The 27,748-nt window shown below is 38.2% G+C and overlaps 1 protein-coding gene and 1 long non-coding RNA gene across 3 annotated transcripts in view; one reads left to right on the top strand and one right to left on the bottom strand.

Moving 5' to 3' along the window:
• The window catches only part of LOC140849941 (uncharacterized), a 194,431-nt gene that overhangs the window by 68,494 nt on the left and 98,189 nt on the right, over window positions 1-27,748 (top strand). For both annotated transcript variants that reach the window (XR_012132380.1, XR_012132379.1), the window contains exon 2: window positions 11,326-11,422. This is a non-coding gene — a long non-coding RNA (uncharacterized lncRNA). The remainder of the gene's footprint in view (window positions 1-11,325; window positions 11,423-27,748) is intronic.
• LOC140849940 (endogenous retrovirus group FC1 Env polyprotein-like) overlaps window positions 1-27,748 on the bottom strand; it is a 125,085-nt gene that overhangs the window by 30,737 nt on the left and 66,600 nt on the right. The gene's annotated exons all lie outside the window — the stretch shown is intronic.

The following is a 27,748-nucleotide window of genomic DNA, read 5'->3' as shown; positions in this document are numbered from 1 at the left end:
GTGAAGGATGTAAAGTCTTTGTATAGATTCATTATTTTGTATATGGATGTCCAGTTATCCCAGCATCATTTGTTGAAAAGGCTATCTTTTCTCCTTTGCCTCTGCTCCTTTGTAAAAGATCAATCGACTATACTTATATCATTCTATTCTAGACTCTAGTCATTTCATTCATATATCTGTCTCTTATTTTGCAAATACCACACTGTCTTGATTACTGTAGCCTTATAGCAAGTCTCAAAATTCAGGTAGTATCAGTCTTCCAACTTTGTTCTTCTCCTTTAATATTGTATTGGCTCTTCTGGGTCTTTGCCTCTCTATATAAGCTTTAGAATCAGTTTGTTGATATCCACAAAGGAACTCACTGGGATTTTGATTGAAATTGCATTGAATCTAAGCTGGGAAGAACTGACATCTTGATGACATCAAGTGTTCCTATCCATGAACATGAACTATCTCCCCGTTTAGTTTTTCTTTGATTTTTTTTCAGGATTTTGTAGATTCCTCATATAGATCTTGTAGATATTTTGTTAGATTTAGATCTGTTTAGATTTATACCTAGGGATTTCACTTTTTTGGATGCTGTAAATGGCATTGTGTTTCTAATTCCAAAGTTCACTTTTAAATTGCTGGTATATAGGAAAGTGATTAACTTTATTTAGTGTATTAACCTTATATGCTGCAAACTTTCTATAATCACTTATTCCATTTTTTGTCAGATGTTTCAGATTTACTACATAGAAGACTATGTCATCTGCAAAGACAGTTGTAATTTTTCCTTCCCAATCTGTATACCTTTTATTTCCTTTTCTTGTATTATGGCATTAGCTAGAACTTCCAGTATGATGTTGAAAGGAGTGGTGAGAGGGGACTTCCTTACCTCACCTGTTCTTAGTGGGAAAGCCTCAAGTTTCTAACTATGAAGTATGATATTAGCTAGAGATTCTTTTGTAGGTCTTTATTAAGTTGAGAGATTCCCCTCTATTCCTAGTTTGTTAGGATTCCTAGAATTTTTACAATGAATGGTTGTTGGATTTTGTCAAATGCTTTTTAAAAAAATCTATTAATATGCTCATGTGATTTTTTTTCTTTAACCTGTTGATGTGATGGATTACATTAATTGATTTTTCAAATGTTGAGCCAGGCTGGTATACATGGGATAAATCCACTGATAATAAATTTTTTTCAGTCTTTTTTCTCTGTTTCATCTTGGATAATTTCTATTGCTATGTCTTCAAATTTATTACTCTTCTTCCTATAATGTCTTAGCTGCCATTAATTCTATCAAGTGTATTTTTTATCTCAAACATTGTAATTTTTTTCTCCACAATTTCAATTTGAGTCTTAAAAATACTGTCCATGTTTCTGCTTAACATATTCAATCATTCTTCTAGCTTTTTGAACAAATGGAACACAATGATAACTATTTTAATGTTCTTGTCTGCTAATTCTAACATGACAATTCTGGGTTGGTTTTGATTGGTTGTTCTTCTCATTGTGGGTAAGATTTTCCTGTTCATTTGCATGCCTTGTAATTTTTTATTGGACAGCACACAATGTGAATTTTACCTTGTTGAGTCCTGGATATTTTTGTTTCTATTTTATGTTCTATTTGATATTTGTTCTCAGATGCAAAGTTACTGGAAAATAGTTTGTCCTTTCAGATGTTGCCTTTAAACATTTTTTTTTCAGATTTATTGAGGTAAAATTGACAATGGAATTGTATGATATTCAGTGTACTTTGTGGTGGTTTGATATACATATACTTTGTGAAAGAAGTCATACCATCTAGTTAATTAACACATCTATCACATCGCCTTTCTTTCAAGCTTTTCTTTCTTAGAATATTTCAGATCTCTCTTAGGAAATTTCAATTATGTAATGCAGTGTTATCAACCAAGTAGTCACATGCTTTACATGAAATCCTCAGATCTTATTCATCATATAGGTGAAAGTTTGTGCCCTTTTACCAATCTCTCCCTATTTCTCCTACTCCTCATCCTTGGCAAACACTTTTTTACTACGTCTTCTATTTGTTTAATGTATATAGAATTTTTTTAAGTAATACCATACAGTATTTGTCTTTCTCTGTCTAGATCATTTCATTTAGAACAATGCTTCAGTGTCCATCCATGGCCCTTAAGCTTTTTTAGGCAGGACCAAAACAGCATTTTGTTTAGTTAATTATTGCCTGTTACTGAAGCAAGACTTTTTGGGTACTCCACCTAGTGCCCTATGAATTTTGAGATATTCCTGTTTGGCTTGTAGGAATAGGCTCTATTTCAGGCTTTGTATGAATCCCTTTAATTCTTTCAAGTAGTGCTTTTCCCAGCTCCCAGCATTTCCTTACATATATGCAAGTAGTCTGCTGAATACTTGAGGCCCCTCTGCAGACCTCCAGAGTTCTCTCTTTTGCAGCATTCTCTCCAGTACTGGGTCTTGCAAACTCAAGCTGCCTTGGTCTCCCCAGGCTCAGCAATGTCTTCTCAACTCAGAGTCTACTGAGCTCTGGTTGGGTTCCCTATCCCTGTGCCATGACCTGTAAACTCAAGGCAGTAAGAGCGGGCAGTCATAGGGCTCACCTTACTTTTCCCACCATTTCTTAAGTCACTGTCTTTAGTTGCCTGATATGCAAGTCTTGGAAGACATTAAGTCACATAGTTGCCCACTTTTTTAGTTGTTTCAGGTGGGAGAGTAAATATGGCCCATGTTGCTCCATGTTATTCAGAGGCCAAAGTAACTGTAAAAGCACTTTGAAGCACATGAACATACGAGAAGTTACTTCCTCATTGATGTCTACCTGGTGTGCACACCTGGCTTAGTTTCTTTGGTCTTGGTTTCCTTATTTGTAAAATGAAAGGACTAGACCATGTATTAGGGTTCTCCAGAGAAGCAAACCAGTGGGATATGGAGGGGTGTGTGTGTGTGTGTGTGTGTGTGTGTGTGTGTACACTTTTAAATAGCAATGTATTGGCATGTGTGATTATGGATTCTGGAATGTCCCATGATCTGCTATTTACAAGCTGGAGACTCAGGAAAACTGATGGTATAATTCAAAGGCTTAAGAGCCAAAGTAGATGGTATATATTCCAGTCTGTCTTAAGGCCTGAGAACTAGGAATGCTGAGGGCAGAAGATTGGTCTTCCAGCTCATGCAGTTAAACAGACAGCAAATTCAATCTTCTTTCATCTTTTTTGTTCTATTTAGGACCTCATCAAATTGGTTGATGCTCACCCCCATTGGGGAGGACAATCTACTTTACTCAGTCTGCATATTCAAATGCTCTCTCTCCAGAAATACCCTCAGAGATATAGCCAGAAATAATTTGTAATCACATATCTAGGCATCCCATGGCTTAATCAAGTTGACAGATAAAATTAACCATCACAGACCAGAAGCAAGACTTCTTGTGTACTAGTTGTGAAAGTTTGAGTTCATGAAATCCTCATACTCTACCCTTACTAAAACATAAGCTAGCAATCACTCTAACCTGAGCTGCCTTATAGTGTGGAGAACTTTATGACCCTGCATCTCTTCCTTATATTTATTTCTCTTCTCTTTCATCTATTCACTCACTTAACAAGTATTTAGTAAGTATCTACTATGTGCCAGATACTGTGGTAGAAACTGCAGATATAGGAACTAATAGACTGAGGGGATTACATTCTAAAGAATGCTCATTGAGCATTTACTAGAGACTGCTGAACCCTATGCAAAGGGTACATTTGCATATCCTTTCCATAGGGCAAAAATGTAATATCTACATTATCTTAGTTCTTACTTCATAGGATTGATGTAAAGATTGTCATTATTCAGATGAGGAAACTGAGATCACAGAACCACTGAGTAATGAAGCAGGGAAGTGAACCCAATCAGTCTGACTCCAGATCTCCTGCTTTGCCAAAGATTCTGAAAGGTAGCCAGCAAAGCCAGCAGACAAAACTCAGTTTGTTGAGTACTTGCTTTGGTTCTTGTCAGTATTTTACAAAAAACTTAAGTTTCCAGAAAATCTCCAGGTTCCCACAGTCTCCACTATTTCCTATTGTTTCATATCCAGCCTGCATCTTTCACTTACCTGTCTGGTCCCTGAAGGAATTTGATTTTGATTTCCACATGCTTCTACCCTGCTGCTTTCTTTGGGTAATTCTGCACATCTTTCTCCTTTCTCACTGTTAACTACACTTAAAGTGACCTCTTTATCACAACATACCAATAATTTTTACTCCTTTTCTCTTTCCCATTTCTCTTTAATTTCCTGCTAAGTGACCTCAGCTCTTCTTAAAAAAAAAAGCTCTTCTTCTTTTCCTCTGTTTTGAGCCCTATTCTGATTGGCTATGATTGTGACTGATATCCTCTAAGTATTGGCATTAATATTATAGTGTTAAGAACAAGAAGGAAGTGAAAATGAACATAATTAAAAATTCTCTAAATGTGTAAAACCTTTGAAAAATCCAATATATTTCTTTAGCTCTCAAACAAAACTAAACAAATGAGAAGACTTGAAACTACTACTTTCTTAGCTTTTCTTCTGTGTTTAGTGGCATTACAAATATGGAGTTTTTATGTGTTTGTGTTTCCTGTTTTGTTTGAACCTTAGTATCTTTGGGCCTGCCTGGGAAGCAAACCATAATTTATAATATTTTTATGGAAAACAGATATATTTCAAATTCCAAACAATTGACTGAAAAATGAAGTTTTAAAAAATATTTTGAGTCATAACTGACATATTAGTTTCAGGTGTACAACATAATGATTCAATATTTGTATATATTGCAAAATGATCACCACAATGTCTAGTTAACATCTATTGTCATATATGGTTGTGAAAAAGTTCTCATTAACAGAAAATGAAGATCTTTCTTAGCCACATTGAAATAGCAACACATTTTTTTCATATATATATATAAATAGTTTTATTAAGGTATCATCGATATACAATCTTATAAGGGTTTCATGAGCAACACTGTGGTTACTACATTCACCCATATTATGAAGTCCCCCACAACATACCCCATTACAGTCACTGTCTATCAGCATAGTAAGATGCTAGACAGTCACTACTTGTCTTCTCTGTGCTATACTGCCTTCCCCGTGAACCCCCTACATTATATGTGCTAATCATAATGCCCCTTAATTCCCTTCTCCTTTCCCACCCCCTTCCCTTTGGTAACTGCTAGTCCCTACTTGGAATCTGTGAATCTGCTGCTGTTTTGTTCCTTCAGTTTTGCTTTGTTGCTATACTCCACAAATGAGTGAAGTCATTTGGTACTTGTCTTTCTCTGCCTGACTTATTTCACTGAACATAATACCCTCTAGCTCCAGCAACACAGTATTTTTAACTATACTTGCCATGCTATAATTATATCCCCATGACTTTTTTTGTAACTGGAAGTTTGTTCCTTTTGACCCCCTCCACCAATTTCTCCCACCCCCAACTCCCTGCCCCTGTCAACAACCAGTCATTTCTTTGTATCTATGCACTCAGTTCTTTTAAATGTATATTTTTGTTGTTGTTGTTTAAATTCCACATTTAAGTGAGATCATGCAGTGTTTGTCTTTCTCTAACTTACTTCATTTAGCATAATGTCATCAAGTTCTATACATGTTGTTGCAAATGGCAGAAATTGTTTCTAATGTTTGAATAATATTTTGTTGTGTATATATATATGTGTGTGTGTGATTACATATGTTTCACATCTTTTGTTTTATTGAAGTATAATTGACATACTGAAAGGAAAGAAAAGATGCAAACTCCACAGTCCAAGCAGGTTCATTGCTAAACCTGAGAAGGACCTCTCTGTTCTGGGGTCTCTAAAAGGCCAAGAGCCTTTTTATGGCCAGAATTTTTGGCAGGCTCTTTGAGGGGAGGGGTCAGGGAAAAGGTGGGCTTGTGGCTTGCTTACGGGTCCTCTGGAGAATGCTTGTAGCTTCAGTAAGATGAAACCTAGGCCTCTCTGAGATGGTGGGTGGGCTTATTCAAAAAGGCAGTACTCCTGTTCGGATTCTATCACATTCAACATTATATTAGTTACATGTGTACAGCATGGCATTTGACATTTGTATACATGTGAAATGATCATCACAGTATGTCTATTTACTATCTGTCACTAAAGTTATGTATTATTGACTATATTCCCTATATTGTACATTACATCCCAATGATTTTTTTAATAACTGGAAGTTTGTATCTCGATCTCTTTCACTCATTTTTCCACCCACCCCTTCCTCACCCCCTTTGCTCATGAAAACATCCCACTCTGTTCTCTGTATCTATAAATCTGAGTTTTGTGTTGTTTGGTTTATTTATTTCAGCTTTTTTAGACTCCATTTACAAGTGAAATCATGGTTATTTGTCTTTGTCTAACTTATCTTGCTTAGTATAATACCCTAAAGGTCCCTTTATGTTGTTGCAAATGGCAAATTTCATTCTTTTTTATGTCTGAGTAATATGCCTCTGTGTGTGTGTGTGTGTGTGTGTGTGTGTGTTATCGATTCATTCACCATTGGACACTGGGGTTATTATAAATTATAATTTATACTGCAATGAACAAAGGGGTATGTAAATCTTTTTGAGCAAATGATTTTGTTTCTTGGAGTAGATGATCAGTAGTGGAATTGCTGGACATATAGTAGTTCTATTTTTAATTTTTTGAGGAAACTTCATACTGTTTTCCATTGTGTTTGGACTATTTACATTCCCACCAATAGTGCTGAGGGTTCCCTTTTCTCCACCTCCTTGCCAATACTTGTTATTTCTTGCCTTTTGATAATAGCCATCCTGACAGGTGTGAGGTGATATCTCACTGTGGTTTTGATTTGCACTTCCCTGATGATTAATGTTGTTAAGCATTGTTACATATGCCTGCTGGCCATCTGTATGTCTTCTTGGTAAAATGTATATTCAGATCCTTTGCCCACTTTTTAATATTAACAGATTATGGATATATGATTTACAGATATCTTCTTTCAGTTCAGTAGGATGCCTTTTGGTTTTGTTAATGGTTCCCTTTGCTGTGTAAAACTGTTTTAATTTGATGTAGTCCTATTTGTTTATTTTTGCTTTGTTGTCCTTTCTTTGGAGTCAGATCCAATAAAACATCACTAAGACCAATGTGGAAGAGCTTACTGCCAATCTTTTACTATAGGAGTTTTATAGTTTCAGTTCTTACATTCACGTTTTTGATCCATTTTGAGTTAATTTTTGTGTATGGTATAATATAGTGGTCCCGTTTGATTCTTTTGCATGTAGCTGTCATTTCTCAGCCCATTTATTGAAGACACTGTGCTTTTCCTATTGTATTTTCTTGCTTTCATTGTTGTAAATTCATTGATCATGTATGTGTGGGCTTATTCTGGGCTTTCTCTTATACTTCATTGATCTGTGTGTCTGTTTTTATGCCAATACTATTTTTATTAGTAGAGCTTATAGTTTAAAATCAGGGCATGTGATACTTCCATCTCTGTTCTTTCTTGAGATTGCCTTGGTTATTTGGGGGTCTTTTGTGTTCCATAAATTTTTAGGTTTTTTTTTTCTATTTCTGTGAAAAATGCCATTGGAATTTCAATAGGGATTGCAAATTGCTTTGGGTAGTATGCACATTTTAACATTGACTCTAGATGGCTTTGGGTAGTATGGACATTTTAACAATTTTAATTCTTATCCATGAGCATGGAATATCTTTCTGGTTATTTGTGTCATGTTCAATTTCTTTCATGAGTGTCTCATAGTTTTCAGAGCATAGGTTTTTCACATCCTTGGTTAAATTTATGCCTAGGTATTTTATTCTTTTTGTTGCAAATGTTAGTGGGACTGTTTTCTTCATTTCTTTCTTTTATTTCATTATTAGTGTATAGAAACAATGAGTTTTTACATATTGATTTTGTATGCTGCAACTTTACTGAATTCATTTATTACTTCTAATAGTTTTTTGGTGGAGTCTTTAAGGTTTTCTCTGTGTAAATCATGTTGTTTTGCAAATGGTGACAGTTCTACTACTTCCTTTCCAATTTGGATGCCTGTTCTTTTTTCTTGCCCAATTGTTGTAGCTAGGACTTCTAATCATATATTGAATAGAAGTGGCAAGAGTGGTTATCCTTGTTCCTGATCTTAGAGGAAAAGCTTTTGGCTTTTCACCATTGAGTATGATACCAACTGTGGGTTTGTCATATATGGCCTTTGTTATGTTGAGGCATGTTTTCTCTACCCAGTTTGTTGAGAGTTTTATCACAAATGGATCTTAAGTTTTGTCAAATGCTTTTTTTATATCTATAGATATTGTATTACTTTTGTCTTTCATATTTCAATATAGTATGTCATGTTGATTGATTTACAGATGTTAAACCATCCTTACATCCCTAGTATAAATCTCTCTTGGTCATGGTGTATGATCCTTTTTAATGTATAGTTGAATTTGTTTTACTAATATTTTGTTGAAGTTTTTTTTTGCATATAAGTTCATCTGCGGTATTGGCCTATAAATTTCTTTTTTGTCATGCCCTTGTTTGGTTTTGGTATCAGGTTAATGCTGGCCTCAAAAAACGACTTTGGAAGTGCTTCTTCCTCCTTAAATTTTTGGACTTGCTTGAGCTTCTTGGAATATTTGGTTAGAATTCACAAGTAAAGCCATCTGGTTCTAGACTTCTGTTTTTTGGGGAAGTTTTTTAATAGATGATTCAATCCAGCCAGTCTATTCAGATTTTCTATTTCTTCATGATTTAGTCTTAGAAGATTAGAACATACTTAGAAGTATGTTCTTAGGAATTTGTCTCTTTCTTCTAGGTTCCCAGTTTGTTGGTGTATAATTATTCCTAGTAGTTTCTTGTGATCCTTTGCATTTTTGCGGCATCAGTTGTGATTTCTCTTTTCTGATTTTGTTTGAATCTTCTCCTTTTATCTCAGTCAGTCTTGCTAAAGTTTTGTCTACTTTATCTTTTCAGAGAACCAGCTCTTAATTTCATTGATCTTTATCATCTTTTTACTCTTTATTTACATTCTGACCTTTGTTATTTCCTTCCTTCTACTGACTTGTTTTTGTGGTCTTCTTTTCCTAGCTCCTTTTAGTATAAAGTTAAATTGTTTGAGACACTTGTTTCTTGAAATAGGCCTATAATGCTATGAACTTTTCTCTTATAACTGCTTTTGCTGCATTTTATAGAATTCGATATGTTGTATTTCTGTTATCATTTTCTCTAGGTTTTAAGCATTTCTCCTTTGATTTCTTCAATGGCCCATTGATTAGTCAGTAGCATCTTGTTCAATCTCCACATTTTTGTGGATTTTCCAGTTTCATTCTTGTAATTAATTTCTAGTTTCATACCAGTGTGGTTGGAAAAGATGCTTCATATTATTTCAATCTTGTTTTGTTTATAGAGACTCCCTTTGTAGCCTAACATGTATTCTATCCTGGAGAATGTTCTATGTACACTTGAGAAGACTGTGTATTCTGTTTTTGGATAGAATATTCTTTACATATCTATTAAGTCCTTCTGGTCTATGTCATTTTAGGCTGATATTTACTTACTAATATTCTGTTTGGATGATAGTTGACATAACCAGGGTGTCAAAGTTCCCTACTATTATTATATTACTATCAAGTTCTCTCTGTCTGTTAATATTTGTTTCATGTATTTAGGTGCTCCTTTATTGGGTATGTAGATATTTATAATTGTTATATTTTCTTATTGTATTGATCCCTTTATCATTACAAAATACCCTTATTTGTCTCATTACAGTCTTTTTTTCAAGTCTATTTTGTCTGATAAGAATATAGGTACACCAGCCCTCTTTTTTCCATTTGCATGAAATATTTTCTTCCATCTCTTCCTTTTCAGTCTGTGTGTATCCTGTAGTAAGTCTGTGTAGGTAGCATATATGAGCCTTGCTTTTTATCCATTCAGCTAGTGTTTTTGTTGATTGGAGCATTTAGTTTATTCACATTTAAATTAATTATTGGCAGGTATGTATGCATTAACATTTTGTTAATTGTTTTCTGGTGTTTTTGTAGTTCCTCTTGTTTCCTTTCTCATTCTCTCTTCCCTTGTGACTCTAACTCTTTTAGCATTCTGTGAGATTCCTTTCTCACTTTTGTTTGTGTATTTGCTCTACATTTTTGCTTTCTGGTTACTGTAAGGTTTACATATAACATCCAATGAGTATAACAGTCTATTTCAAGTTGATAGCAACTTAGATCTGAACACATTCCAAAACTACCTTTTTACTCACAACCCCCAACATTTTATGTTTTTGAGGTCATACTTTAAGCTTTTTATTTTATGTGTCCCTTAACTAATCATTGTAGTTATAGTTAATTTTACTCCTTTTGTCTTTTGACCTTCATATTGGCTTTATGACTGATTAATCCACTACCATTACTATGTATTTACTTCTTCCAGTGAGATTTTTATAATTATATGTTTAATTAATTAGTGCCCTACTTTTCAGCTTAAAGAAATACTTTTAACATTTCTTGTAATGTTTAGCTGATTTCATGGTAATAAATTCCTTTAGATTTTGTTTATTTGGATAGTCTTTTATCACTTCTTATAGTCTGAATGATTTTCTTATTGGGTAGAACATTCTTGGTTAGAAGTTTTTTTTCCATTCAATACATCTTATATGTCATTGCCATTCCCTTCTGGCCTGCAATGTTTCTGCTAAAAAATCTGATAGCCTAATAGGGTCTTTCTCATGTTGTTCCTGAGATTCTATCCTTGTCTTTAACTTTTGACATTTTAATTATGTGTCTTGATGTGAATCTCTTTGAATTCATCTTATTTTGAACTCTCTGAGATTCCTAGATTTGGATGTCATTTCCTTCCCCAGATCAGAGAAGTTTTCAGCCATTATCTCTTCAAATAAGTTTTCTGCTCCTTTCTCTCTCTGTCTTCTTCTGGGAACCCTATAATGTGGATGTTACCCCTCTTGATTTTGTCCTATAAGGTTTTTTCCATTAGATTATCTTCACTTTTTAAAATACTTTTTTTCTTTTTTGCTATTCTTTTTAGGTGCATTCCATTGTTTTATCTTCCAGCTCACTGATCCAAAAGGATGCCCCTGAGTTTTATTCAGTCTCGTAGTGACTCTGTGACTTGGTTCAGTACTTTCTTAAATTTTCCTATTTCTTTAAAGTTCTCCCTGTGTTCATCTATTTCTCTCCCAATTTCAATGAACATTTTATGACCATTATTTTTAACTCTTTATCAAGTAGATTACTTGTCTCAGTTTCATTAAGGTCTTTTTATGATGTTTTTGTCATGTTCTTTTGTTTGGAATGTATTTCTCTGTCTCCTCATTTCACTTGATTCTCTGTGTCTGTTTCTATGTATTAGGTGAAACAGCTACCTCTCCCAGTCTTGAAGGAGTGGCCTTGTGTAGGAGGTGACCCATGGAGCCCAGAAGTGCAGTCTCCCCAGCCACCAGAACCAGGTGCTCAGGGGCATCTTTTTGGTGGGCTGTGTGTACCTGATGGTGTGCCAGGGCCACAGCTGTAGTGCATGGAGGGGTAGGACATTGGTCCTGAGGTTGTGTGGCTTTGCTGCAGGTGGGAGAGGGGTCAGCATTTGTCCAGCTGTGCCTCAGCTGCTGTGCAGTGGCAGGTGGTGTGTGTGTGTGTGTGTGTGTGTGTGTGTGTGTGTGTGTGTGTATGTGCTTACCAGCTGGCTGTGATACATTGCATCATGGGAGGGAGTGCCCAGAACTGCTGGTAGGTTAGAGTGAGATTGCCAAAATGACACCCATCACGGCCAGTATTAACAAGGTAGAATGAGATTGCAAAAATGCCTAATGTTAGTACTTCCATCTCCAGAGAGAGTCTCAGCAGGTTTCTTCCTTTCCAGCAATTACTTTAAGATTGGTAACTGGGTCTCCTTTGCATTATCTAGACACCTTTCAAACCTTTTGTGGGTAAATGAGTTTGTACTCTAGCCCATTAAGAGTGGGTTTGCCATTTTCTACAGTTTTATGGTTCTCCTGAACATACTTCCTGATTCCAAAGTCAACATTTTGGGGGCTTTTCTTTCCAGTGCAGGACTCAAGGTTTGAGGTACCTGATGTGAGGGACAAACCCTTCACCTCTCAGGGAAAATTTCCATGTTTTTGAAATCCCTTCCTATTGTGGTCACTACCTGGGGTGGAGTTTTTGGCAAGAGTGTGTCTGTGCTTTTCCTATCTGTCTTGATGTGGCTCTTTTATTCTTTGTCGTGGAGATGCTGCTTATCTAGTTTTCTGGACTTTTTCAGAAAATAAAAATACAGAAAACATTTTCAGAAAGTATGCCATAGATAGCTGTGGATTTGTTGTGTCCATAGGAGGTGAGTTCAGGGCCCTCCTATGCCACCACCTTGACCCATCTTTGTCCCACATCTTTATCCATTCATCTATTAATGGACACTTAGATTGTTTCCATATCTTGGTTATGGTGAATAATGCTACAGTGAAACATGAGGTGCATATATCTTTTTGAGTTAGTGTTTTTGTTTTCTTTGGATAAATACCTAGAAGTGGAATGGCTGGCTCATGAAAATATAGTTTTGAAACAATCTTTTTATAACTCTTTCTGTACAGAGTACTTTAGACTTTGAATTTTTCTGTGAATCAACTATGAAGTCTCTGATATCTTCCACTTGATATTCTGAAAACTATATGAAATGCCAGTGAAAATATCCTAGTTAGAAACTACCATTTTAATTTGTTGTACCCCTTCTCACTCCTAGTATTCCTGTAATAGGAGCCTTACTAAGATGGCCATGCCACATAATTGATATTAATTCTATTTGTGAGCTATTTTGGTCAAATTCAAAACAGTATGCTTTCTCCTTAGGTTAGTCAAGCCAGATAAAATAAATAATTAATTTCTTAGGCTGTTAGTATTAAAGAAAACATTTGGAGTAGCCACTAAGCACATGTGAATGGTCCAAATTGAGATGTGCCATAAGTTAGAATACATACCATATTAGAAAGACTTAATACAAAAAAAGAATGCAAAATATTTCATTAATAATTTTTGTTGATAATTTGTTGAAATGATTTTTTAATATGTTGGGTTAAATAAAAACATTAAAAGAAAATAATTGAACACAAAGAGCAGATTCATGTAGTGTGTAAACTTTGAAACTTGACAAAAGAGATAAGAGGTTATTTCTGGCTTGTTATACAGTAAAACAGTAAGATACAGTAGAAGAGGAATTAAGCTCTTTGGAAAAAACCTAAAAATTCATCCTTTGTGTTATATTCTCAAGAGAAGGCAAGAAGGAACAAACATTTGTTGAGTCCCTCTTATGTATTCTTGGTGCTGGAAAAGTGATGAGAAGTGAAAGGAAAGGAGCGACACATAGCAGCAATTCACCGGAGAGTTCTGCTTTATTAGGGAAAGGTGCTGGGTTATATAGGAGGGGGCATGAATTGATTGAGGTGTCACTTCTACGGGGCTGGTGGCTGTTGGCTAGGTGCTGGGATTGGGAGGGGGGCGAGAGGTGATTGGGCTTCAGGTGGCGCCGGCGGGAACTGAGGACCCCGAAGAGAAGCCGGAAGTTTGCCATCTTACTGGTGGGGACCCTTCAAGAAGTAGTCATAAAATGTGTTCACAGCACACTACCTTTCTAAGAGGTGAGAGCAGGCAGTTCTTTCCAGGCTGCTATTTATAAAGAGTACCTAGTATGGCTAGATAATATTTTGAGGTATCCATTTTTTTCCTTTCACATATTTTCTCCTCCCTTGATTTAAATAGCAGTCTACCCATGCCCCTTGCCTCAAGAGGTATAAGACAGGCAGGAAAACTAGTGTCTACAAGTCTTTCTGGATTTTGTTTACAGAAGTCTGATTCCTAGTGGTCTAAGAAGAAGTAAGAGGGAGAAAAGGATTTGCTGATACAAACAGTATCTTGGAGGGGGGCGGAGCCAAGATGGCGGCGTGAGTAGAGCAGTGGAAATCTCCTCCCAAAAACACATAGAGCTATGAAAATATAACAAAGAAAAATCTTCCTAAAATAGAGACCACAGGACACAGGACAACATCCAGACCACATCCACACCTGCAAGAACCCAGCGCCTTGTGAAGGGGGTAAGATACAAGCCCCGGCCCGGCGGGACCCGAGCGCCCCTCCCCCCGGCTCCCGGCGGGTGGAGAGAAACCGGAGCGGTTTTTTTTTTTTTTTTTTTTTTGGCGAGCGCTTTTTGGAAGCCTTAGAGGGACGGGCCCCCGTTGCTGGGGAGGCAGGGTGGCGGGACCGGTGAGGAGGTGCCTGGGAACGGCGCCGGAGGACAAAGAATATCCCGCGTTTCTCCCTGCGAGACCTGGGGGCGGGTGCCTGAGACCGGTGCCTGAGGACGGAGGAGGTCGCGCGTTTTTCCCCTTTTTTTTTTTCTCTCTTTTTGGCGAGCGCTTTTTGGAAGCCTTGAAGGGACGGGGACCCCAGTGCTAGGGAGGCACGGTGGCGGGACTGGTGAGCGGGTGGCTGGGACCGGCGCCTGAGGACAAAGAATATCCCCCGTTTTTCCCTGCGGGACCGGTGGGCGGGTGCCTGAGACCGGCACTTGAGGACAGAGGAAATCGCGCGTTTTTCCCCTTTTTTTTTTTCTCTTTTCTGCGAGTGCTTTTTGGAAGCCTAAAAGGGACAGGGACCCCGGTGCTAGGGAGGCAGGGCGGCGGGACTGGTGAGCGGGTGCCTGGGACCGGCACCTGAGGACAAAGAATATCCCGCATTTTTCCCTGTGGGACCGGTGGGTGGGTGCCTGAGACCAGCACCTGAGGACGGAAGAAATCGCGCGTTTTTCCCCTTTTTTTTCTCTCTTTTTGCCGAGTGCTTTTTGGAAGCCTTGAAGGGACAGGGACCCCGGTGCTAGGGAGGCAGGGCGGCGGGACTGGTGAGCGGGTGCGTGGGACCAGTGCCTGAGGACAAAGAATATTGAGCGTTCCTTCCCTGTGGGACCGGTGGGTGGGTGCTTTTTGGAAGCCTTGAAAGGACAGGGACCCTGGTGCTAGGGAGACAGGGCAGCAGGACCAGTGAGCGGGTGCCTGGGACCGGCACCTGAGAACAACAACAACAAAAAAATCGCTTGTTTTTTCCTTTTTTTTCCTTTATTTTTCTCTTTCTTTCTGTTCCCTCTCTCATTGTTGCTGCTGTTGTTTTGGTTTGGAGAGTGCTTTTTGGAAATCTTAAAGGGGCAGGACAGGTCACTTAGACCAGAAGCAGGGAATCTGGGGATCTCTGGGCACTCTAACCCCCTGGGCAGCAGGGAGCACAGAGGCCCCTTACAGAGATAAATAGTCTCCTGGCTGCTCCCCCTCCAACGGGGCTCCACCATTTTGGAGGAACAGCCCCAGCCAGGCCAAGCCCACAGCAACAGCGGAGATAAACCCCAAAGCAACTGGGCGGGAAGCAGAAGCCCTGTCTGCGCACAGCTGCCCAGCACAAGCCACTAGAGGTCGCTATTCTCCCAGGAAAAGGCTACAAACCAACAAGAAGGGAAGCTCTTCCAGCGGTCACTTGTACCAGCTCTGCAAACTATCTCTATCACCATGAAAAGGCAAAACTACAGGCAGACAAAGATCACAGAGACAACACCTGAGAAGGAGACAGACCTAACTAGTCCTCCTGAAAAAGAATTCAAAATAAAAATCATGAACATGCTGACAGAGATGCAGAGAAAAATGCAAGAGCAATGGGATGAGATGCAGAGAAAAATGCAAGAGCAGTGGGATGAGATGCAGAGAAAAATGCAAGAGCAGTGGGATGAAGTCCGGAAGGAGATCACAGATGTCAGGAAAGAGATCACAGAAGTGAAACAATCCCTGGAAGGATTTATAAGCAGAATGGATAAGATGCAAGAGGCCATTGAAGGAATAGAAGCCAGAGAACAGGAACGTATAGAGCTGACATAGAGAGAGATAAAAGGATCTCCAGGAATGAAACAACACTAAGAGAAATATGTGACCAATACAAAAGGAAAAACATTCGTATTATAGGGATACCAGAAGAGGAAGAAAGAGGAAAAGGGATAGAAAGTGTCTTTGAAGAAATAATTGCTGAAAACTTCCCCAAACTGGGGGAGGAAATAATCGAACAGACCATGGAATTATACAGAACCCCCAACAGAAAGGATCCAAGGAGGACAACACCAAGACACATAATAATTAAAATGGCAAGGATCAAGGACAAGGAAAGAGTTTTAAAGGCAGCTAGAGAGAAAAAGGTCACCTATAAAGGAAAACCAATCAGGCTAACATCAGACTTCTCAACAGAAACCCTACAGGCCAGAAGAGAATGGCATGATATACTTAATGCAATGAAACAGAAGGGCCTTGAACCAAGGATACTGTATCCAGCACGACTATCATTTAAATATGATGGTGGGATCAAACAATTCCCAGACAAGCAAAAGCTGAGGGAATTTGCTTCCCACAAACCACCTCTACAGGGCATCCTACAGGGACTGCTCTAGATGGGAGCACCCCTAAAAAGAGCACAGAACAAAACACACAACATATGAAGAATGGAGGAGGAGGAATAAGAAGGGAGAGAAGAAAAGACTCTCCAGACAGTGTATATAACAGCTCAATAAGCGAGCAAAGTTAGGCAGTAAGATACTAAAGAAGCTAACCTTGAACCTTTGGTAACCACGAATCTAAAGCCTGCAATGGCAATAAGTACATATCTTTCAATAGTCACCCTAAATGTAAATGGACTTAATGCACCAATCAAAAGACATAGAGTAATAGAATGGATAAAAAAGCAAGACCCATCTATATGCTGCTTACAAGAAACTCACCTTAAACCCAAAGATAAGCATAGACTAAAAGTCAAGGGATGGAAAAACATATTTCAGGCAAACAACAGTGAGAAGAAAGCTGGGGTTGCAGTACTAATATCAGACAAAATAGACTTCAAAACAAAGAAAGTAACAAGAGATAAAGAAGGCCACTACATAATGATAAAGGGCTCAGTCCAACAAGAGGATATAACCATTCTAAATATATATGCACCCAACACAGGAGCACCAGCATATGTGAAGCAAATACTAACAGAACTAAAGAGGGAAATAGACTGCAATGCATTCATTGTAGGAGACTTCAACACACCACTCACCCCAAAGGATAGATCCACCGGGCAGAAAATAAGTAAAGACACACAGGCACTGAACAACACACTAGAACAGATGGACCTAATAGACATCTATAGAACTCTACATCCAAAAGCAACAGGATATACATTCTTCTCAAGTGCACATGGAACATTCTCCAGAATAGACCACATACTAGCTCACAAAAAGAGCCTCAGTAAATTCCACAATATTGAAATTCTACCAACCAATTTTTCAGACCACAAAGGTATGAAAGTAGAAATAAATTCTACAAAGAAAACAAAAAGGCTCACAAACACATGGAGGCTTAACAACATGCTACTAAATAATCAATGGATCAATGAACAAATCAAAATAGAGATCAAGGAATATATAGAAACAAATGACAACAACAACACTAAGCCCCAACTTCTGTGGGATGCAGCGAAAGCAGTCTTAAGAGGAAAGTATATAGCAATCCAGGCACACTTGAAGAAGGAAGAACAATCCCAAATGAATAGTCTAACATCACAATTATTAAAACTGGAAAAAGAAGAACAAATGAGGCCTAAAGTCAGCAGAAGGAGGGACATAATAAAGATCAGAGAAGAAATAAACAAAATTGAGAAGAATAAAACAATAGCAAAAATCAACGAAACCAAGAGCTGGTTCTTTGAGAAAATAAACAAAATAGATAAGCCTCTAGCCCAACTTATTAAGAGAAAAAGAGAGTCAACACAAATCAACATAATCAGAAATGAGAATGGAAAAATCATGACAGACTCCACAGAAATACAAAGAATTATTAAAGACTACTATGAAAACCTATATGCCAACAAGCTGGAAAACCTAGAAGAAATGGACAACTTCCTAGAAAAATACAACCTCCCAAGACTGACCAAGGAAGAAACACAAAAGTTAAACAAACCAATTACAAGCAAAGAAATTGAAACAGTAATCAAAAAACTACCAAAGAACAAAACCCCGGGGCCGGACGGATTTACCTCGGAATTTTATCAGACACACAGAGAAGACATAATACCCATTCTCCTTAAAGTGTTCCACAAAATAGAAGAAGAGGGAATACTCCCAAACTCATTCTATGAAGCCAACATCACCCTAATACCAAAACCAGGAAAAGACCCCACCAAAAAAGAAAATTACAGAGCAATATCCCTGATGAATGTAGATGCAAAAATACTCAATAAAATACTAGCAAACAGAATTCAACAGTATATCAAAAGGATCATACACCATGACCAAGTGGGGTTCATCCCAGGGATGCAAGGATGGTACAACATTCGAAAATCCATCAACATCATCCACCACATCAACAAAAAGAAAGACAAAAACCACATGATCATCTCCATAGATGCTGAAAAAGCATTTGACAAAATTCAACATCCATTCATGATAAAAACTCTCAGCAAAATGGGAATAGAGGGCAAGTACCTCAACATAATAAAGGCCATATATGATAAACCCACAGCCAGCATTATACTGAACAGCGAGAAGCTGAAAGCATTTCCACTGAGATCGGGAACCAGACAGGGATGCCCACTCTCCCCACTGTTATTTAACATAGTACTGGAGGTCCTAGCCACGGCAATCAGACAAAACAAAGAAATACAAGGAATCCAGATTGGTAAAGAAGAAGTTAAACTGTCACTATTTGCAGATGATATGATACTGTACATAAAAAACCCTAAAGACTCCACTCCAAAACTACTAGAACTGATATCGGAATACAGCAAAGTTGCAGGATACAAAATCAACACACAGAAATCTGTAGCTTTCCTATACACTAACAACGAATCAATAGAAAGAGAAATCAGGAAAACAATTCCATTCACCATTGCATCAAAAAGAATAAAATACCTAGGAATAAACCTAACCAAGGAAGTGAAAGACTTATACTCTGAAAACTACAAGTCACTCTTAAGAGAAATTAAAGGGGACACTGATAAATGGAAACTCATCCCATGCTCATGGCTAGGAAGAATTAATATCGTCAAAATGGCCATCCTGCCGAAAGCAATATACAAATTTGATGCAATCCCTCTCAAATTACCAGCAACATTCTTCAATGAATTGGAACAAATAATTCAAAAATTCATATGGAAACACCAAAGACCCCGAATAGCCAAAGCAATCCTGAAAAAGAAGAATAAAGTAGGGGGGATCTCACTCCCCAACTTCAAGCTCTACTACAAAGCCATAGTAATCAAGACAATTTGGTACTGGCACAAGAACAGAGCCACAGACCAGTGGAACAGATTAGAGACCCCAGAAATTAACCCAAACATATATGGTCAATTAATATTTGATAAAGGAGCCATGGACATACAATGGCAAAATGACAGTCTCTTCAACAGATGGTGCTGGCAAAACTGGACAGCTACATGTAGGAGAATGAAACTGGACCATTGTCTAACCCCATATACAAAGGTAAACTCAAAATGGATCAAAGACCTGAATGTAAGTCACGAAACCATTAAACTCTTGGAAAAAAACATAGGCAAAAACCTCTTAGACATAAACATGAGTGATCTCTTCTTGAACATATCTCCCCGGGCAAGGAAAACAACAGCAAAAATGAGCAAGTGGGACTACATTAAGCTGAAAAGCTTCTGTACAGCGAAAGACACCATCAATAGAACAAAAAGGAACCCTACAGTATGGGAGAATATATTTGAAAATGACAGATCTGATAAAGGCTTGACGTCCAGAATATATAAAGAGCTCACACGCCTCAACAAACAAAAAACAAATAACCCAATTAAAAAATGGGCAGAGGAACTGAACAGACAGTTCTCCAAAAAAGAAATACAGATGGCCAAGAGACACATGAAAAGATGCTCCACATCGCTAATTATCAGAGAAATGCAAATTAAAACTACAATGAGGTATCACCTCACACCAGTAAGGATAGCTGCCATCCAAAAGACAAACAACAACAAATGTTGGCGAGGCTGTGGAGAAAGGGGAACCCTCCTACACTGCTGGTGGGAATGTAAATTAGTTCAACCATTGTGGAAAGCAGTATGGAGGTGCATCAAAATGCTCAAAACAGACCTACCATTTGACCCAGGAATTCCACTCCTAGGAATTTACCCTAAGAACGCAGCAATCAAGTTTGAGAAAGACAGATGCACTCCTATGTTTATCGCAGCACTATTTACAATAGCCAAGAATTGGAAGCAACCTAAATGTCCATCTGTAGATGAATGGATAAAGAAGATGTGGTACATATACACAATGGAATACTACTCAGCCATAAGAAGTGGAAAAATCCAACCATTTGCAGCAACATGGATGGAGCTGGAGAGTATTATGCTCAGTGAAATAAGCCAAGCGGAGAAAGAGAAATACCAAATGATTTCACTCATCTGAGGAGTATAGGAACAAAGGAAAAACTGAAGGAACAAAACAGCAGCAGAATTACAGAACCCAAAAATGGACTAACAGGTACCAAAGGGAAAGGAACTGGGGAGGATGGGTGGGCAGGGAGGGATAAGGGGGGGGAAGAAGAAGGGGGGTATTAAGATTAGCATGCATGGGGGGGAGGGAGAAAGGGGAGGGTGGGCTGCACAACACAGAGAGGACAAGTAGTGACTCTACCACATTTTGCTAAGCTGATGGACAGTAACCGTAATGTGGTTGTTAGGGGAGACCTGATATAGGGGAGAGCATAGTAAACATAGTATTCTTCAGGTAAGTGTAGATTAAAAATTTAAATTAAAAAAAAAGAAAGAAAGAAAGAAAAGGGGGATTACTCCTTAACAGGATAAAACTATTGGTAAATCAAAGATCAACGCATGCTTTAAATATCCTTAATGTTGATCACTTAAAGGGTGTCAGATGATCAGCTATGGAGGTACTCTTTTCTGATAATATTCCTTTCTCTTAATTTAAAAAAAAAAAAAAAAGCAGTTCCTGTGTGCTGACCTCCAATGAGTTCTGCACAGTGGTATAGAGGGCATGTCAAAGTGTGGGCAAAGGGTCTGTTTGTTTCTACGCAGAAGATCAAGGCCTAGCTTGGATACCCAGAAAATGAACTAAGATACGATATGAGGAGGAGCTTCCGGCATCAGCACTCTCTGGAGGACTCGTGCCGGGGGATGATCATCAAAAAGCCTCCACAGGGATCCGGACGATGCTGCGGTTGTGGCTGCATCCAGCCCACCGTCTCCTGGACTTGCCATAAGAAGGAGGAGGGAGATGTCTAGGCTGGCATGTGCATACAGTGAGACAACGAATTTGACTGGATCTGTACTGTTGGAACTCAACCAGGGGTTGGGAGGGGTGCAAGTTGTAGCACCCCAAAATCTCATGACTATAGACTATCTATGGTTAAAAGAACATATGGGATGTGAACAGATCCCAGAAATGGGCTGCTTTAATTTGTCTGATGGTTCAAGTACAGTTGGAAAATATCCATCATATCATAGATAAATTTTCACAAATGCCTAGGGTGCCTAAATGGTTTTCTTGGCTTCACTGTAGATGGCTGGTAATTATAGATTTGCTTTGTTTATGTCACCGTATTCCTATTATGTTAATATGTGTGTGCAAATTAGTTAGTAGTTTAAAACCTATACATACTTAAGGTACTATACAAGAAGATATGTCAAAGAAATAATCAATCCTCCCAAGTTTCCTTCATATGCTACATCTATAGCTTTTCTTCTTCCTTCCTAATTACAAACCTTAAATAGAATTCGTGCCTCATATCGAATTTACAGAGTATCATAATTCCTCCAGGTGGTAAAGATACCTCGAGACAAGTGCTGGGCATAGAAGCCACAGGGCATAAATCTGCAAAGAAGTAAAAAGCTAACCTTTGCAAACAATATGGCTTCTCTCTCACTTACCAAGTTTACATTTCCCTGTATGGCCCCGGAAGATGACTGGTTAGCCAGAGACGGGTAAGATTCCTCAAGGGAGGAACAACCTAAGACAGGCACAGTCGCAGGGGGGCCATCAGGTGAGAATTTGGGGATCAACAGAGGTGAGGCTCAGAACCTCACCCCCCCTGCTTTGAGAGAAATCTTCTGCATCCGTGGATGTCTTGCTGCCCTTGTCTAGCCTGGATTAATACTTAGTCCATAGGCACACACCTGATCATCTACATTTGCCCTCTTACAGCACTAAACTATGTTTTCTACCTTTATCTTGCATCTACCTACCACTTCAGCATTTTATTAAAAATAAAAATAATAATAATAATAGAGGGAGAAATGTGGGATCAACATATAAATCAAGTACAAAAATCAAATGAATATTCATATTTGACCTGATTGTTTATAGGTCATAATGCATGATCAAAACCGAAAGTTTCTGTGATGAATGCCCTTGTACTGTTCACCATGTAAGAATTTATTCACTATGTAAGAATTCGTTCACCATGTAAGAACTTGTTCGTTATGCTTCAGAAGATTGGAGACTGACGAGAATTAGGCTTGAGATGGATTAATGATTGTACATTGGGCACTGACCCCCCTATACTGAATTTTATTGTTGTTAACAACCATTTGATCAATAAATATGAGAGATGCCCTCTAAAAAAAAAAAAAAAAAAAAAAAAAACAGTATCTTGGAGGAGCCAAGCTTCATTTGGGGCTTCACTCTCACACTGGAGAAAGACCACTTTCCCCAGAGTTAAGAGGGAGAAGAGAGGACTGGGCCCAAGCACAGCAGGGACCAAGTCTTGGGGAATATTTTAGGGGGGCAATAGGACCCCAGAGGAGTGGCTACATGGTGCATCTAAGGTATTAAGGCCATGGGCACCCAGCCTTTCATTTTGAGTGAAAGAATTCCATGCCTCAAGTGTGGAAAATGAGCTGCAGAGGCCCCCCAGATCATGGCCCTGTGTGGATGTAGACAGTAGATGGACACTCCAACTGTAGGCAGGTTGACATTTGTAGGATCCCAGAACTATGACACATTGTGGAGGTAAGGAAAGGAACCTAAGGTTAAATTTTCTACCAGTATGGTAGACTGTTGGCTCAGTCACAAATTAATTCAAATCAGAGATATTAAGGACAGCAGTGTTTATTTTATAATTGTGTTTATGGGTGGAGGATTCACCGCCTATAGCAATAATGATGAAAGAGTTTGGGGCCATGAGCTCCGCTTGTTCTCTCCCTGAAAGCCTTTCTCAATATATAAAAGTGCAGGGGAACAAGGTAAGAAGATTTCATTGTCCTTTCTTTTGATGCTGTGGATTGTATCTTGAGGAACTTGGAATTCACATTCCTTCACAATCTCCCCTCAGCAGGGAACATGGTGACTGCAGTAGGGGCTGGCGCTGAACCCCAGAGGGATGGTGCCCAGTGAACTAGAATGAACTAATTTTACTGCCTGGACAATTTTTCATGACAGTAAGAGGAAATTTTTTCCCTTTTTTAAGACAAAATTTTACAAATCAGAAAATCAATGCCATTTAAAAAACCACCTTAGGAGCCTTACTGGGTATAAAAGCACATATTTAGGAAGACAATCACATCCCACCACTAGCATAGCTCATCAACCCACATCTCCCTAAGGGGAAAATTCTCTGAGTGAGAACATGTCAAGTTGGTGTCTTGAACTGAGTTTGGGTACATTCTTACACACCTTTCCCACCACCTATTGCATCCCTGTGTTCCACTTCTATCTCTCAGCCTTCTATCACTGTTTTAATTCCAGTGGAGCAAAAGGTTAAAATATTGCTCATTTAAAAAACACATACTGATATTTTTTCTTAGGGAGGAGAACCAGAAATGGACACTTATATGATCAATATCCATACCTGGGAATGTGTCAAGAAATAGAGGAGATAAAAAAGCAGAGGGGAGCTTCACCGCTGAATTTTAACAAACATTTAGTGAAGACCTAATACCCATCCTCCTTAAAGTTTTCTGAAGAGTAGAAGAAGAGGGAATACTTCCAAACTCATTCTATGGAGGCCAGCATCACTCTAATACCAAAACCAGGCAAAGACACCATAAAAAAAGAAAATTACAAACCAATATCCCTGATGAATATAGATGCAAAAATACTCAACAAAATATTAGCAAACCGAATTCAAAAATACAGCAAAAAAAATCATACACCATGATCAAGTGGGATGCATCCCAGGGATGCAAGGATGGTACAACATTCGAAAATCCATCAACATCATCCACCACATCAACAAAAAGGAAAAAAAGCACATGATCATCTCCATAGATGCTGAAAAAGCATTTGACAAAATTCAACATCCATTCCTGATAAAAACTCTCAACAAAATGGGTACAGAGGACAAGTACCTCAACATAATAAAGGCCATATATGACAAACCGAGAGCCAACATCATACTTAACAGCGAGAAGCTGAAAGCTTTTCCTTTAAGATGAGGAAGAAGACAAGGATGCCCACTTTCCCTGCTTCTATTCAACATAGTACTGGAGGTCTTAGCCACGGCAATCAGACAACACAAAGAAATAAAAGGCATCCAGATTGGTAAAGAAGTCAAACTGTCACTATTTGCAGATGACATGATCTTGTACATAAAAACCCTAAAGAATCCACCCCAAAACTACTAGATCTAATATCTGAATTCAGCAAATTTGGAGGATACAAAATTAATACAGAGAAATCTGTGGCATTCCTATACATTAACAATGAACTAGCAGAGAGAGAAATCAGAAAAACAATTCCATTCACAATTGTATCATAAAGAATAAAATACCTAGGAATAAACCTAACCAAGGAAGTGAAAGACCTATACTCTGAAAACTACAAGACACTCACCAGAGAAATTAAAGAAGATACCAATAAATGGAAATGCATCCCGTGCTCATGGATAGGAAGAATTAATATTGTCAAAATGGCCATCTTGCCTAAAGCAATCTATAGATTCAATGCAATTCCCATCAAAATACTAACAGCATTCTTCAACGAACTAGAGAAGATCATTCTAAAATTCATATGGAACCACAAAAGACTTTGAATAGCCAAAGCAATTCCGAGAAGGAAGAATAAAGCTGGGGGAATTATGCTCCCCAACTTCAAGCTCTACTACAAAGCCACAGTAATCAAGATAATTTGGTACTGGCACAAGAACAGACCCATAGACCAGTGGAACAGACTAGAGAGACCTGATATAACCCAATGATATATGATCGATTAATATATGATAAAGGAGCCATGGACATACAATGGGGAAATGATAGCCTCTTTAACAGCTGGTGTTGGCAAAACTGGACAGCTACATGCAAGAGAATGAAACTGGATTACTGGCCAACTCCATATACAAAAACAAACTTGAAATGGATTAAAGACCTGAATGTAAGTCACAAAACCATAAAACTCTTAGAACACAACATAGGCCAACAGCTCCTGAAAATAAGCATGAGCAACTTCTTCCTAAACATATCTCTTTGAGCAAGGGAAACAAGCAAAAATGAACTCATGAGACTACATCAAACTAAAAAGTTTCTGAATGACAAAAGACAACATCAGCAGAACAAAAAGGCATCCTACAGTATGGGAGATTCTATTTGTAAATGATATATCTGACAAGGGGTTAACATCCGAAATATATAAAGAACTTACATGCCTCAACACCCAAAAAGAAAATAACCCGATTAACAAATGGGCAGAGGAGATGAAGAGACAGTTCTCCAAAGAAGAAATTCAGATGGCCAACAGACACATGAAAAGATGCTCCACATCACTTGTCATCAGGGAAATGCAAATTAAAACTGCCATGAGATACCACCTCACACCAGTAAGGATGGCCAGCATCAAAAAGACTAAGAACAACAAATGCTGGTGAGGATGTGGAGAAAGGGGAACCCTCCTACACTGCTGGTGGGAATGTAAATTAGTTCAACCATTGTGGAAAGCAATATGGAGGTTCCTCAAAAAACTAAAAATAGAAATACCATTTGACTCCAGAATCCCACTCCTTGGAATTTACCCAAAGAATACAACTTTTCGGATTCAAAAAGACATATGCACCCCTATGTTTATCGCAGCACTTTTTACAATAGCAAAGATATGGAAGCAACCTAAGTGTCCATCAGTAGATGAATGGATAAAGAAGATATGGTACATATACACAATGGAATACTATTCGTCCATAAGAAAGAAACAAATCCTACCATTTGCAACAACATGGATGGAGTTAGAGGACATTATGCTCAGTGAAATGAGCCAGGCAGAGAAAGACAAATGCCGAATGATTTTCCTCATTAGTGGAGTATAACAATGAAGCAAAACTGAAGGAACAAAATAGCAGCAGACTCAGAGACTCCAAGAATGAACTAGTGGTTACCAAAGGGAAGGGGTGAGGGAGGGCAGGTGGGGAGGGAGGAAGAAGGGGATTGAGGGGTGTTATGTTTAGTACACATGGTGTGGGGGATCACAGGGAGAACAGTGTAGAACAGAAAAGGCACATACTGGATCGGTGCCATCTTGCTGCCCTGATGGACAGTGACTGCATTGGCGTATGGGTGGGGACTTGATAATATGGGTAAAAGTAGTAACCACATTGTTTTTTCATGTGAAACCTTCATAAGAGTGTATATCAATTATACCTTAATAGAAAATTAAAAGCAAACAAACAAACAAACAAATATATAAATAAAAACAGAGGGGAGCGCAATGCAGAAATTCCCCTTGAGTGTTTATAGAACAACAAACAGAATTTGTTAAAATGTATTTGTCAATTAGTACCTGCCTTTAACAAATATTGTATTTGATTCATATTTTATACATTGTTAAGTGAACCCCATTTTGTCATTACCATCTGTCACCATATAGTTATTAACAATATATTGAATATCTTCCCTAGGCTGTACATTATATCCCCATGACTTCTTTATTTTACAACTGGAAGTTTGTACTTCTTAATCCTCTTCACCTGCTTCTTCCACCTTCCAACCCTTCTCCCCTCGGGTAACCAACAGCATGACCTATGTGACTTTGATTCTGTTTTCTTTTGTTTGTTGGGTTTTTTAAAAAGATTCCACATATAAGTGAAATAATATGGTATTTGTCTTTCTCTGTCTGACTTACTTAACAGCACAATACCCTCTAGTTCCATCCATGTTGTTGCAAATGGCAAGATTTCATCCTTTCTTTATGGCTGGGTGATATTCCATTGTGTGTGTGTGTGTGCATGAGTACATACATACATACATACATACAAACATATCTTCATCCATGTATCAGAGAGCACTTAGGCTGCTTCCATAAATAGAGGTGCATATATCACTTCACATTTGCATTTGGATTTTCTTTGGATAATTACCCAGAGTGGAATTGTTACATCATATTGTTTTCCATAGTAACTGTACCTATTCACATCCCACCAACAACGTTTGAGGGCTCCCTTTTCTCAACATCCTTGTCAACACTTGCTATTTCTTGTCTTTTTGATACTAGCCAATTTGATGTGTATGCGGTGATATATCCTTGTGATTTTGATTTGTACTTCCGTGGTGATTGGGGATGTTGAGCATCTTTTCATGTGACTGTTGAGCATCTATATGTCATCTTTGGAAAAATGTCTATTCAGATCTTCTGTTTTTACTCAAGTTATTTTTTAGAAATTATATAGGTTGTTTATATATCATTTGCAAATAATTTTCCCATTCATAGGTTGTCTTTCTGTGTTGTTGCTGGTTTCCTTTGCCAGGTAAAAGTTTCTTAGTTTGATGTAATC

Source organism: Manis javanica, chromosome 6 (genome assembly GCF_040802235.1).
Source record: "Manis javanica isolate MJ-LG chromosome 6, MJ_LKY, whole genome shotgun sequence".
Lineage (NCBI taxonomy): Eukaryota > Metazoa > Chordata > Mammalia > Pholidota > Manidae > Manis > Manis javanica.
Note: the sequence above shows the minus strand (reverse complement) of the source record. Positions and strands in the feature narration are given on the sequence as shown.